This window comes from Callorhinus ursinus, unplaced genomic scaffold (assembly GCF_003265705.2).
Source record: "Callorhinus ursinus isolate GAN/ISIS: 27379988/994484 unplaced genomic scaffold, GSC_fseal_2.0 scaffold2, whole genome shotgun sequence".
NCBI classification, from domain to species: Eukaryota; Metazoa; Chordata; class Mammalia; order Carnivora; family Otariidae; genus Callorhinus; species Callorhinus ursinus.
The window spans coordinates 50,202,698-50,217,372 of record NW_027397064.1 but is presented as its reverse complement, the minus strand read 5'-3'; the positions used below and the strand labels follow the sequence as shown (position 1 = coordinate 50,217,372).

Sequence of the window (14,675 nt, the reverse complement as noted above, 5' to 3'; positions counted from 1 at the left end):
AATATGGCAACCTTGTCAAATGTCCTCTGCATTCTAGGTACCTAAATTACATTCTAGGCAGGCTACACCTGATGCCTCTCTTTGGCCAGTTACTTATTCAATCAATTCCTTTTTATCAACTGACTGTATAATCCATATTATATTGAGTGCCTGTTTTCTGTGGACACACAGGGCATATACAGCCCTTTAAGGATACAAAGAAGTACACTCTGATACCTGCCCTTGACTAAATTTCAGTCAAAGGAAAAATACATATAAAAATACTCCATTTTAAGCAAAATTTTCTAAGTGCCAGAGTGAATGCTACACCCTTATTCATTCAGTCATTTACTCAACAAATATTTATTGAGTGTTGTGATGTGTCAAGTACAGTGTGATTCACTAGAGATATAAACATGAATAAATCATACGTGGTGCCTGCTCTGGAAGTGGATACCATCGTAGGAGAAAATTTTGTTGCTCAAAGCGTATCCACGGATCGGCAACACAGGCATCCCCTAGGAGCTGATGAGAAATGCAGAATCTCAGGCCCCATCCAGTTCTATTGAATCCAAATCTGCAGTTTTTTAAGACTTTATTTATTTATTTGGTAGAGCAAGAGAGCACAAGCAGGAGAAACACTAGGAGGGGGAGAAGCAGACTCCACGCCAAGCAGGGAGCCCCATGCGGGGCTCGATCCCAGGACCCTGGGATCATGACCTCAGCCAAAGGCAGATGCTTAACTATCTGAGCCACCCAGGTGCACCATATACCACATCTGCATTTTAACCAGATGCCCAAGTGACTTGAAGTTGTAAAAGCCCTGGCTACAAGGAGCGTAGAATGCTTTGTAAGGTAGCTGAAATAAGGAGTCACCAAGGCTTATAAAAAGAGGAGGGAAGGCAAATTTAGGCAGGTTAAAGTCCTTATTCTGTTGGGCTACTATAACAGAGTATCATAGACTGGGTGGCTTATAAACAACAGTTTATTTCACACAGTTCTGGAAGCTGGGAATCCAAGATCAAGGTGCAAGGAGATGTGGTGACTGAGGAGGGCTTGCTTCCTGGTTCATAGACCTCTGTGGTCTTTCTGTAACCTCATGGGGCAGAAGGAGCAATGGGACTCTCTGAAGTCTCTTTATAAGGGCGCTAATCCCATTCATGAGGGCTCTGCTCGCATGACCTAATCACCTCTCAAAGGCTCTGCCTTCTAATACCATCACACTGGGGAGTAGGTTTCAACATGACTTTTGAGGAGACACAAACATTCCGCTGTAGCAGAGGGGATTAGATATAATCTGAATACAATTCAAAAAGTGAAATTTTGGAAGCTAGCTCTTTAATGATCCTGTAATTTGTGATGATCCACAGAGAGTAGTGATTGATAAAGTGTGATAATATGAAATTCAAAGCTGGGAAGAAGGAGAATGGCTTAGATTCTAGACTCTAGAAGTAGGGATGGGTTGCCAGTGGTGATGCAGCCTCTGGGAGTAGGACTTTCTTATCCAGAGACTGTCGAGACAACCATTAATACACTTGAAGGTGATTTTTAAATTAATTTTTAGGCCTGATGTTTTTTGAATCCCAAAATTAGAGTGACAGTCAAAAAAAAGATACAAATCAAGGTATAACATTTTATATATACATCAGTTTTTCTAAAACACATCTAATTTAGTAGACCTTAGACATGGGAGAAAAGGAGGTATTGGGATCAAGAGCCTTGCTTCAAAATTAATGAAGAATGTTAATCAGGGGGAAAAGACTGTTTACATCTTTACATAGAGTTCTGTCTTTATAATCAAGCAAGGTCCTCCACAAGAGTATGAGAAAATGAGTTTTGCTGTAGTGCCTTTATCTACTTCAATCATCCCTTCTCTTACCTGCCCCCCCCAACTCTGTGGTCTTTAACACATGAGAAAATGGGGCACCTGGGTGGTTCAGTCAGTTAAGCATCTGCCTTCGGCTCAGGTCATGATCCCAGGGTCCTAGGATCGAGCCCCGCATTGGGCTCCCTGCTCGGTGGGAAGTCTGCTTTTCCCTCTCCCACTCCCCCTGCTTGTGTTCCCTCTCTCGCTGTGTCTCTCTCTGTCAAATAAATAAATAAATAAAAATTAAAAATTAAAAAAAAAACACATGAGAAAATGAAGATAGCATTATGGCAAAGGCCAATAAGGGTAATACAGGGAGGGACTAATGACCTAATCAAGTACATTGTTTTGAACCACACTGTGCCACGCGGTTTCTGCCCTCATGTAAGGTCCGTCTTCTACACAGGGATCCTTCCGTTCTCAGGTTTGTAAGAATTTGAGGGGCCGACTCCAGTCAGCCTTATGACAATCAAAAATGTTTACATTTGCTTATTGAGCTCTTAAGACTGCCTCAGCAGATAATTTTGTTTCTGAGATGTTTGAAAATGACATCCATAGCTCATGTTTTATGGGTCTTCCATGAGCTTTACACACATGACTTCTCTGCACACAGACCTGAGCTGACAGGGAGAAGCCTGCAGCTCTCCAATAAATGACAGATTCAGTCAGTGAGATGTAGAGCCCAGAGCCGCATGCCCGACAAAGTCTACCTTACAAAGCTCAGAGAACACCATTTGAAAATTTTCTTTTTTTTTTAAATGTTTTATTTATTTATTCATTTTCAATGCTGCTGTTTCAGAGGTACCCGTGGAATGGTGAGAAGGTATTGTTGACTCTGAATAGAGTATCTCAAAACAACTTGATAAATCAAGGATTTTAATTTTTAGCCATAAATATAGGAAGCTGGAGAAGTAAATGTGGCTATGTAGGGGTTGGGAAGAAGAGTTTTCTAGCTGGAGGTAAGGTCCATAGGTGACATTTTTGTAGCAAATTGAAAGATTCATGGATCTAATAATTTGGAGTAGTATCTCCAAAGTGGAATTATTTTATTGTAACTTAGATAGACTCTGTTTTGGGATGAGCACTCTCTACATAGCCACAGAAATGTCCCCTTGTCAAAGGAATTAGTAGCTATGTTGAGCATTAGTAAATGGATAGTGTTTAAAGGTCAATAAGATGTGTCATAATTTTGAGTTCCATAAGAAATCATGTTGCACTACAAATATGAGCTATGTGGGTGGGTGAATATTTTGCTGGTGGCTATTCTTCAATATTTAAGGTAGATTTGATATTTTACTTAGGAAGATCATCTGGAGCCATATATGATAAATTAGTCAGGTGGCCAATTTCTAGCAAACTGTCTTAGGTCAAAAGAAAGATGGAAGGAGGGGTGAATGGAAGAAAGGAGAGAAGGGAAGGAAAAAGGACCCTGTAACTACAAAGAACAATTTTATACTTATGTATTGAAAATTCTTGCTTAGTTCCAAATGGTAGCAGCATTGGCCTCACAATCCCTTCCAGAGAGACTGTGATGGCAGCAAACAGTTGAATATACATCTTTCAGTGCATTTGTCCCAAATAGGTTTCATTGTTCTTCAAAGTCAGATTTAATGCATATGAATTATTTAATTTTAGCAAGCATTCCTCAATTATTATTTCTATAATGAAAACCACACTAAACACACAAGTGAACTCTTTCTCTTATTACTGATATTAGGAGTTCTAAGTTAGTTTTTTTTTTATGTATGAGAATGAGAATTTACAACACATCATGTAATTGGAAAGTACAGAGCAAGTAAGAATATTTTTTTAATTCCTCAAAGAATCACTGCATTTTATGAGGTAATTTGTTAAAATCAACAAATGCCATTTCTGAAAATATGAAGGTAGAGTCCATTTTTTGCTAACAGACACTCCGTGGCCATATTTTTTTCCTATCTACATGGGACATCCTTTGGCTGAGATTGCGTCAGCTCTGTATTTTGTCTTTCTTTATGCTAATATTTGGTGTCAAACTTCTTTCCCACCGTGTCAAAAGTCCCACCAGTGAGAATGACTCAAAATAGCTTTCCCAGTTAAGGAAAATCAAAACACAACAGAACAAAAAACTGGGCGCTGATAGAACGGCTGCGTCGTGACTGGCTATTGGAGTTCAGCCAGTGAAAGAGAAAAATGTGGTAGCAAAAGTGGCACCACGTAAATGATTATCGGTGGAAAAAATGTCACACATCATGTGGCCTCTGTCTGTTAATTTAATGTGATGCACTTGAGTGTAAAAATAATGGGCTCTGTCAGCCTTATTAATTATCTATGCTTGTTCTGGAAGTCAGGATTGTGAAATGCCTCCGAACCACCTGATGTAATGGGCCATTTTAGAGCTTTACATGCAAGCCTCTGCACAAGCAAGTGCAATCCCAATGGCTAGCTCATCTGCAGTTAGGGATGTTGTACTGAGCTGGACTCACATAATAGCGATATTGGCCACAAGATGACAGAATAATCAATCTTTCTATAGTGGATTTCTTTAGCCTGGTGGGACAAATTTCCTAGTTAATGAAACCATTCTGATGCCTGGGGCACTTCTTGAGCTCAGGCTGCCTCTGTTCGTCCATTATAGTTTAAATATACGGCATTTAGGTTAATGGTAGAAGCAGATTAGTCTGTTACAGTTCCTCATGTGCACTTCTTTGGTGTATTCTTTAATATGGCTCTCAGAAACCTGGGAGACAAGCTAGCCAGGTAGCGCTCTAACACTGGGAACTATTAATACCTTCATGTCTGAGAATTTACTAATGGAACATTTTAAGAGGGAAATGTTTGTGGGTGAGATGCTATAAAGAAAGATCTGGCTGCTGAGGGCCATTGCTTCTTTCATTCTTCAAGCAAGCTGATCCATTTTGGTGTGTGTGTGTGTGTGTGTGTGTGTGTATGTGTGTGTACATTTACACTATGAACTGCTGAAGGATAAAGAACATGTCTCTTTTCTCTGCCCTGGATCTTGCCACCATGTTAAGTACCCAATGGCTTTGTAATACTTGTTTGTGAGGGGATGGATGTTCTAGTGAAAATACATAAAGATCGAGATGATGATGATGATTATTTATTAAATAGACTTTAAGATCTGATCTAGCCCTATAGATTTTAATATTATGTTGATCTTTCTTACAAAGTTTAGGAGAGTATTTGTTGCTAATGTCTTCTATGCAACTATCATGTATCTTGTATTCAAGGAATAGAGTCTTCTTAGATCATTCATGAAGGAAAAAAACATTATGAAGGGTTAATGTGGAAACTTGATGTCAAATATTCAGGTCCACATGCCATATAAGAATTATGAAACATTCTAATTAGATAAAGATCATTATGTATATAGTTTCTTCTCATAACTAGATTAATAACCAGATTTAGTTATGCCACCTAGATGTATGTCTCACCAACATGGAATAATTAGTCAATGTATACCAACAAAACTTTTCCCTTTACTCTTTAACAGTGAAAGCTAATTGTTCAGCTAAAGTCATGGGACATTGAGAAAGTCAGTTAACACGCCTTAACTTTGGTTTTGTTGGATACAATGAGGGAGTAACATTGAATGATCTCTAAGGCCCTTTTTAGCTCTGAAAGGATTTGGCTTTGTGATTTTGTGTGTCTCTGAGAATGTCATTAATAAATGATATTACACTGTTCACATCAGAGAAAGAATCATCTTCAGCTCTCTGAAATGGTTCTTTTCAGTCAGTTATTCTAGATTATATAACTTATTCATTTTCTTTATAGCTTTTACCACAGCTTCTGATTATCTTATTTATTTTCCTGTTTAGGATTTGCCTCTCCATGAGGCTGGAGACTCTCTTGATCACATATCGATGCCCAGTGCTTAGGAAAACTGAGTGCCTGGCACATGGGGAGTCCAATAAATATTTGTTGAATGAATGAATGAGTACATGAATTCAGCTCTGTCCCCAAGGTATAGCCTCTTTACTCTTTAAAACAACTTTACTTGGAGTTCAGTGGGATAAAGATGTGGTTGAAACTACCATTTATGTAAAATAATCACTAGAGGATATGATTGTTTTGCTTCATATATATTCATATATGAATATATATATATCTATATGAACCATCTGCATTTTATTTATTTATGGCCTTATCCCTTTAGCTAATCAAAAGTGGGATTTTCATCAGTAAGTTTATGTGCTTTTTTTTTTTTAGCAACTAAATTTAATTAGCTATTTTGTTCCTAAAATTTATGATTAGCTGTCATACCTGAGTACATAGTAATGTCTAGGTACATTTTTACATCATGTAAATAAATTTGCCTATTGGGGGCATGCATTTTCATGTGAGAGAAGAATTTTTATCACCATGAAATGTGAATTGTAAATTTTAGAATTCATTGTGGAAAGTAGTACATCTTGTAATTTCCTACCAAGCTATTAGAACATCACCTGTTCTTCCATACTTCACTCATGTAACTTCCCATAATATGAAAACCTTGGAAAATCTTGTTTATCCTTCATGAACTGGCTGAATTACTCCTTGCTTCAACATACGTTCAAGTTGAAGTCAGTCCGGATACTGTTTTCTGAGCTTTAAATTTGTGGCAAAGGTAGATCCTTTTTTGGGAGACATTACATTGTGAACCTTGCCTCCCAGTGCAGTGAATCCCTGCAAATTAGAAAAAAAAAATGTCAATTTTGTTGGAATACAGGATTTTGAATATCAGTGAGAGTAGAGTCTGTTACTCCCTGTTATAGGGCTCTATAATGACTCTCTTTTGAACAGTTAAAGGGAGCATTATCTTTCATTGTCCTTGTTGTTTATATACAATATGAAATAGTTTTTCTCACAATGTTCATTTAATCTATGAACTAACATATTTTCCTCAAGGAAAAGCTGTCAGGTTTTGATAAAGTGTATTTATGACAATTTGTTGGAGACAAATCTTTGCAGCCTTTGATTATGATTTGCCCCCTCACTAGATCTGGGAACCTTTCCCAGCAGTAGAGCTAAGCCCATGCGGGTTTCATAAGCACACTTGAGATTACAAATTAGCCAGGAGGGAAGAACAAACCCAGTGACATGCTAAGGAACACGGGTTTTGGTGGCATGGTCGGGGGAAAAAGGAAGGAAAATAATTTGCATTTTCTTGCCTGCAAGAAGTTTGTGGTGCCTCAGCCACTGTGGGCAAACGCACTCGGCAGTATATCCTTGCTGTGTAGCAAGAGTTGAACAAGAGACTCTCATCACAAACTTCAGCCAGTATCACACATGCATGTATAAGTATTTCCATGGTACTTGCATTTTGACAATTCTTGAATGGCAACACATTGCATATTAATTAAGTACAACTGGTTCTGAATTGTCTTTAAAAAGGTGCAAATTATGGCTTCAAAGTGACCCGGTAGAGGTGCAAATGAACGTTAGCATAACATTTCTAAAATGGAATCATTTTAAATATACATATATAGATGTGAATTCAGAGTCAGTCTACTTCATTTTTTGGTCGGGAGTTTACTGTCTTAAAATGGGAAATAAATGTGTGAATGCTATCAAGGGTGTGAAATCCTCCATTTGTACAGACTGGAAACTTGGTAATAATTATGAATATAGAAATAGGAGAAATTATACAAAAGTTTAGCCACATTTTAATTTTAAATGCAAGTATTTCAGGGGAAGAGTTTAAATCTGCTTGGAGAGATTTTCTTGCAGTCTTTGATACTAAAAATTTAGGGATTTCCAACCAGCTTTTATAAATGCTAATTTTCTGTAATTTTAAAACAGAAAATTGCATCGACTAATCTTTTTTATTTCAAAAGCTGCTTATTCTAAGTGTGTCTGAATCTGATAAACTCATGAGCCCCGACTTAACCCAACCTAAATGAAACTTAACCTTTTCTCTTGTCTCACATGAGTGGACAATGGGTCTCAGCTGCAGGGAGCATTGGAGAGGCCTGCCCAATCACTAGGACAGCTGGAAGGCCAGGCTCCCCTGCTTTTCAGCCAAGTAGACACTGGCACTGAGTTACCCTAGGGCAGAGGTTTAACATGGTTTGAATGAAGCTTGGATTTCAAAGTATCCATCCCTTTAGGTTGATGTCACTGGGAGTCCAAGACTCCTCTTTCATTAACTGGCCTCTCACATCGATGGCAATAGTGACAGAAAACAGCCAACCACTAAAACAGTTGGTTCTTTTTTATTATTTGTAATTTGGTCTATTTGCATGAGAGCCTGGCAGCATATGGCCTGATGAATTAAAAAAAACAAAACCCTGTAAAGTCTCATCTACGGGCCAGAGCCTCCAGCTCATGGCATTAGCAGGGGCCAGTGGTGCTCCACCTGCCACTTGTCTGGAGGGTGGGGGCATAAACTGATGACCTACTAGGTTTCCACAGCCAAATAGCACTCGGCTAATGCCATGATTTAATTCCTAACAGTACTGTCACAAATGGCTAGAAGTGGCAACACCCACTGTTTCAATAGTAAATCTGATTGGCAAGCTACCTGCTCTTTGCTCTACCTAGTATTCTGTGCTAATTATGCCCTAACAGGCTAACAGCAATAGAGAGGAGCAGAAATGCTTCTAACCCAGTGCACACAGGTCAGTTTTGAAGAGGAATACGTGGGGGATGTACAGTCACATTACCATTCCTTGCTAAAGGGATGAGCAGCAAACCAGGGAAAGAAAAAAACATCTTGGCAATGCATCTGTTTACTTTTTCTTTTCTTTTCTTTTTTTTTTTTTTTTTTACACCTGGTCATTTCAAAGTCAAAGATTTATATAGTTCTTACGTGTTGGTTTTTCTGAAATAGCCATTTTCTTTAGCTGTCAAGTTGGGTCAAAGGAATATATTTTATGATTTCTGCTGAGGCCTGAACATTTCTTTGCCTGAAACAAGGAAATTAAAATTATTTAGATTCCTGCTTCAGAGTTAAACCAAATTACAAACCTTATTTTTTTCCTTAATTTTGTGTGTACATGATTATATAATATCAAACCATACAAACTAGAAACAATGTACAGACTTTTACTAATTTAATTGTTATGAAGGTCAAGAAGAGTCATCTTGAAAGTCCAAGTCCATCTACTAGCCCATTTTGATGTGGTTTAGAAATCTTTTATTTCTCCCACATTAAGATTACTAAATACATGCATACTAAAGATGCGTGAGTCAGAATTGCCAGCAATCAAAGAAAGGAAGAAATAATTTTGGGGGAAAAGCTGTGATCTTACGAAGTGAGAGATTTTCTTGATAAGCCACAGCAGACACATTGAGCACTGTGAGGTTGAGTTTAGATAGAACAGTTTACGACATAGAACACAAATCCCTGCTAAATGGTAAGCACTGCTAATCCCACTAAATCCTAAGAATAATGGTGTGAGGTATTTTATGTTTATTATTTTATGTGTAACAACCAGTAAAGCAAGGGCACCGACCAACCAGAATAGCAGCCCTGGAGTAGAATCCCAGAAGCCTCTCTGCTGGGTGAGGTTTTGACCCTTTGGTTCCTGAATTTGGAGGAGGTCCCCAGGATCCTGGTATGGGGGAGCAGGTACGGGGGATTGGTGGGATTTGGGCAGTAGCCATTTACCAGTATAGGAAAGTGCTTCAATTATTTATTAACCAGTATTAACTCTGTGGTGGCTGAACATCCCAGAGGTAGGCATAATTTTACAGATGAAGACATTGTGGCTTAGAGAGGTTAGTTAATTTATTTCAAATCCATATCTGTCTCCAAAGACTGAATGAACTCTTCTATGTCACGCTGCTACTATAATGCACTAAAGAGTTGAGTCAAATTTTTGCTGATACTCCATCTGAGTAATGTGGATAAAGATATCAGATATGCCCTAGCAAATGATGAAGCTTGCCTGAGAGTAGAGAAAGTCTATTTTAAACTCAGTGGCCTCTGACATTAGATTGGTATATGTTCCTACATGTAACTGATGCTTGATAGTTTGTTGAATTAAAAGAAAACCTGTGTTGTTGCACTTTCATATAGAGAGGTGTGTAGGAAATAACACCAGCCACCTTTTTTAGATAAGGTACAATTCTAGGTAAGGGCAAGATATTAAACTATTAATAATATTATTTGTTTCCCGTTGAGGTAATTTAGTTTAAACTGAACTAAGTGAACAAGTTTTGTTTCAATTCAAAATGAATATAAATAACTAAAAAGGAATACTTTAAGGTTTAAAATTTTCATGTATAGACGTGAAATTTTTCCAGAGACGTAGCATGTATTAGGTGCTATATGGTAGTTGATTTCTTTCTAAGGAAACAAAAAACATTTTGCAAAGAAATTGGAAAGAGATGAGATGTTAAGCTCTGTCCCTTCTTTATGGGACCAATCAAGGAAAGACTATAGATACACTCAAATGTACAATCACATTCTATCTAGAAAAATAATTTCAAGAACATTGAGTTTACTGGATAAAATGTAGCTGCGAACATTCCCTAATATATGAACAGATTTTGTTCCAAATGTTTATATGTAATTTGGTATTCAAATTTCCATACATAAAATTGAAATGGTAGTAGCTTTGTCCTCAGTCTAAATAGTAAAATTTATTTTACCTGTAATTTACCTATTTTTTTATTTTACCTATAATGTTTAAGGCTCTACTTTCTTATGTATCGTTAATGAGAGGAAAAATATTCTGAGTTCCAAGGTAGTTTCCTGGAATGTACAATCTTGACACAAAGCAAGCAAACAAACCCAAACCCATAGTTTAGATCACATCCTCCCATATTTTCTCAGGAATAGGACAGAGGTTCATCAAGGAAAGGACTGATGGATGAGGTTATTTGTTTAGATTTGCAGTGGGGCACGGGAGTGGGGGTGGGGGACGGCTGGGTGGCAAAGTCGGTTAAGCCCCAAACTCTTGGTTTCGGCTCAGGTTGTGATCTCAGGGTCTTGAGATTGAGCACTGGCCGGGCTCAGCGAGGAATCTGCTTGGGACTCTATCTCCCTCTCCCTCTGTCCACCCTCCCACCCCCCGCTACATATACCACCCCCCACCTCCCACCCTGAGTGCATGCAAGCTCTCTCCCTGTCCCTAAAATGAATCCTTTTTTTGTAAAAAAAAAAAAAAAAAAAAAAAAAGATTTGCTGTGTAATTCTGGGAAAACACTTTGAAGAATGCTGTAAACATAAGTATTCTAAATTCCAACGATTGGCATAGATTGTAGTACTTAAGAGTTTAAAAGAGCTGGGTAGGACTTCCAAAATCACCAAGTTAGGCATATCCTTCTAATTTGAATAAACTGAATGAAGTTCTTTTTCCTCCCTCTTCCTTTAATTCACAAACAGGGGTTAGGGCTAAAGAATCTTTTTACAGCTTTGCCTGGCCCCATTTTTCTTCTTGGTATGGTCCAATCTAGCTATATAGCAAGATTTCCAGAATATTTGAAGCCAACATGCTAAGAAATATTTATTTTTTCATTGCAACCTTCTTTCATTAAAGCATCCATTCTGTTAGTAGCGTCTACTCATTGTGCAAACATTTCTTAAGTTTCTGTCCTGTGCACAGTATAATCTTAGCTGATGGGTAAATACAGAAATAAATAAAATGTGGTTTCTACTTTCAAGATGATTATTTTCTAGGGGCGTCTGGGTAGGCTCAGTTGGTTAAGCGTCCACCTCCTGATTTTGGCTCAGGTCATGATCTCAGGGTCAGCTCCCCGCTGGGCCTGGAGCCTGCTTAGGATTCTCCTTCTCCCTCTTCCTTTCCTCTGCCCCTCCCCCCCAAAGATTATTTTCTAGGCAAGAACAAAAGATAAAAGTAAGTCAAATAGCAATTCAAGAGCTTAATCAAGAAAGTAAATAAATGCTTCCAAAATCTCAGATGAGAGGGGCCATGAGTTCAGAAGAAGGAAGGAGCACTGTAGTGGCATTGAGATAGATTGATCCATGATACGGCAGGGCAACTGAGGCTGGTGTGTAAAGTATTTGAGCGGATGAAAATGGAACAGAAGCATAGAGCATGGGCCAAAAAAGGACTCAATACCAATGGATGATTTATTGGAAAGGGTTACTAAGAGGACAGAGTCCAGGTTTAGTGTGTGATACCTACCTTAAAACCGTAACCATCCACTAACAAGCTGGTAGGAGCAGTGATATCCTTTTATGGTGAGATGACCCTGAATATTGGTGGAGGTGGGGGGATGTTGTCAGGAGACAGAGGTTCGTCTCTGCCACACTCCAGAAATATGGTTTTTGAGGAGAAGCTAGACTTTTCCTGTCTTCAAATGTCTTTTCCATTCTTCAAATATGAAGGGAGGGATTTGCATTGGGTGGACTCCAAAATCCCAACCAGCTCATTGTTTTAAGTAATCCATTTGGTTGAAATAAGAGTTGTGGGGTAGTCGCTGAACAAAGGGATGAAAGGAGTCTAAGGAAAGGGGGTTCTAAAGAGGACCAGGAGGGAGGGGGACTGATTGGAGCACATGAAGAAGTGGTGAGTCAAGGAGAGGCAGGAGTGTCTAGAGGGGCGTTTCTGTAGTTTGAAATGGCATCTGGGTCTGGCCTGAGAATTGGCACCGCTACCTCAGACTGCCTTCTGTAAAGTACACCTGTTCATTAACTACTCTCTTTTCTCTCCTGCACTTCCTTTAGGGTCCTTGCCACCCCGCCCCCTAACCACCCACGTGTACCCAAACAGTAGAGATCAGAGCACAGAGGAAATGGTTTATCTGCTTCCCAGAGCTCTTGCTCTTCCCTTTTAGATTTGCACAGTTTGAATTGCCATTGATGGTGGTAACTGCAACTTTGCTCCTTTGGTTTGCGTGTCCACGGCCTCAAGCTTGAGGACTAATTATCTTTCAAACCTTCCCAGACACACCTAGAGACAACATTGTCAAGTCTCTCCAGCTCTGTGTGGGACAGAGGAAATGTTTAGTTAGGAGCAGGGACCAAAAAGAGACCTAGTGAATGCAACTCTAGGGATCCCGAGGGATAAAGACTACTTATCAAAGGAGTAGTAGCAGGTACCGCCGCAGAGCCAGGGTCAGTACACAAAGCATTTCTAATTTGCTAAACGCAGCCTTATACGGTACTTCCGTTAACATCTATTTACCGAGTATCTACCATGTGCCAGATACTATTAAACCTGCTGTAATTTTCTAGGTCTTAGACTAGGTCTAAGTCATTATGTTAAATGAAAATAAAGTGGATATAGTTTCTTCAAAAGGGATTAGTATTTTAAAATCTCTTTCTATTTCACGAGTTAGCATTTAGAACATTCACCATTGTGAAAATCTATTACTATCCTTTTTTTCCCCCCTTGGGCATAAGCTATATTATTGAAAGTACCTTGATATATTTTTTTTAACACATTTCTTTAAAGTGATCAATCTTTAAAGTATTTCTTAAGTATTACATGAATATACTTGCCATTTATTTTTCTTGTGAGAGAAATGCCTCCTGACATTAAAAATCATCTCATTAATGTCTCAGTCTCATCCCTAGTCAGGATCCTCTGTACTCCATCAATATAGAACTGGCTGCAGTTCTCGGAACACACCGTACTCTGTTGTGCCTCTGGATCCTTGCATACACTGCGCTTCCAGTGGGGAATGCATTTCCTTGCGTGGAAAATGCCCATGCAATATTCTTGCAGTTAAAAAAAATCTCCTTTGCTCAATTCTTTCACCCCCAGTTAGATTGCCCATCTCCCCATCAGGGCCCAATCTATTCTATGTAAACTTCTATTATCCTCCCACATGCTATTCACAGTTACTTGCTCAGTTTTCTTTCCCCAGCTAGGTTTTATGACCTCGAGGGCGGGGACTGTGTCTTATTTGTGATTATATCCTCGGGGCATGAGGAAGAGAAGCTTAATATATATATACAGCTAACAAATTAGATGAATGAATAAATGGATGAGTGGATGAACAAACAAGGAAGTGACATAGCGTGCATACACCTTCAACTCCTAGGAACACATTGTGCTAAGTATTGGGAGGAAAGCGAAGAAAGATGCAGTAGCAATGCGTTCTAAGAGATGCATGGAGTGGCTCCTGGATAACAGATCTTGAAGGAAGAAGCCTTCCCTTTCTCAAAAATGCAGTCTATCACAAAAAGTCTTTGTAAGCTGGAAGAAATATTTTTTAAAAAGCAGAACTCCGTGGTAAAAATTACACAGTCAGAATGCTTCACTCTGCCATGTGTGGATGTAGTGGAAACCCTTAGCCACCTGATGTTACACTACCGTTGGCTTCTCAGTTTTACTATTTGGTCGCTGACCTGAACTTAGCACGTCCGGTGTTAGATTGCTCAAGCTGTCTGCTCCACAGAAAGCCACCTCCCTAACCACTACTTGCTGCTTTCTCTTTTCGAGTTAGCCTACACCCAAAGCCACTGTCAGATGCCACAGGGATGAGACTTCACAAGGTAAGTTAAGACAAAACAAAACAGGAACAGATGCTTTTCAGAACAGTCTGGTGAAAGCCTTGGTGCAAGAATGATAAGAAGTACCTCTTTGCAGGGTTCCCTAGTTGGGGTGTGGAAGGGATGTAGAGCCTTGGGTTTTGGGGAATCAGAGATGGTGTGAGTGAAATGAGACAGAGCCTGGGGTCCCAAGTGCCCTGTCTGAGAAGGAAGCAGGTTATGTTGTCTAGACAAGAGGAAATGCTTTATTTTTTGTTGGAAGATGATTGGAATTTCAAAAGTCAAATGACTAGAAAATGTAACTGAAGTTTTATTTCTTCTTTCTATTTCATTCTGAAAGTCTATCTTTAAGCCCAAAGTGCAAATTTAAACTTATAAAGTGATCCACAAAGGTACAGGCCTCAATACCAATGGATGATTTATTGGTTGCTCAGC

General features: G+C 39.0%; 2 long non-coding RNA genes across 4 annotated transcripts in view; one reads left to right on the top strand and one right to left on the bottom strand.

Annotated features, from left to right (window-relative positions):
• Positions 1 to 2,800: 2,800 nt before the first annotated feature.
• Positions 2,801 to 14,675, bottom strand: part of LOC141370724 (uncharacterized) — a 48,143-nt gene continuing 36,268 nt past the window's right edge. The window contains exons 2-3 of the long non-coding RNA XR_012375024.1: positions 8,640 to 8,736; positions 2,801 to 6,514 (exon numbers count right to left, since the gene is read on the bottom strand). This is a non-coding gene — a long non-coding RNA (uncharacterized lncRNA). The remainder of the gene's footprint in view (positions 6,515 to 8,639; positions 8,737 to 14,675) is intronic.
• LOC112806760 (uncharacterized) overlaps positions 14,108 to 14,675 on the top strand; it is a 333,839-nt gene continuing 333,271 nt past the window's right edge. For all 3 annotated transcript variants that reach the window (XR_012375023.1, XR_003203930.2, XR_012375022.1), the window contains exon 1: positions 14,108 to 14,243. This is a non-coding gene — a long non-coding RNA (uncharacterized lncRNA). The remainder of the gene's footprint in view (positions 14,244 to 14,675) is intronic.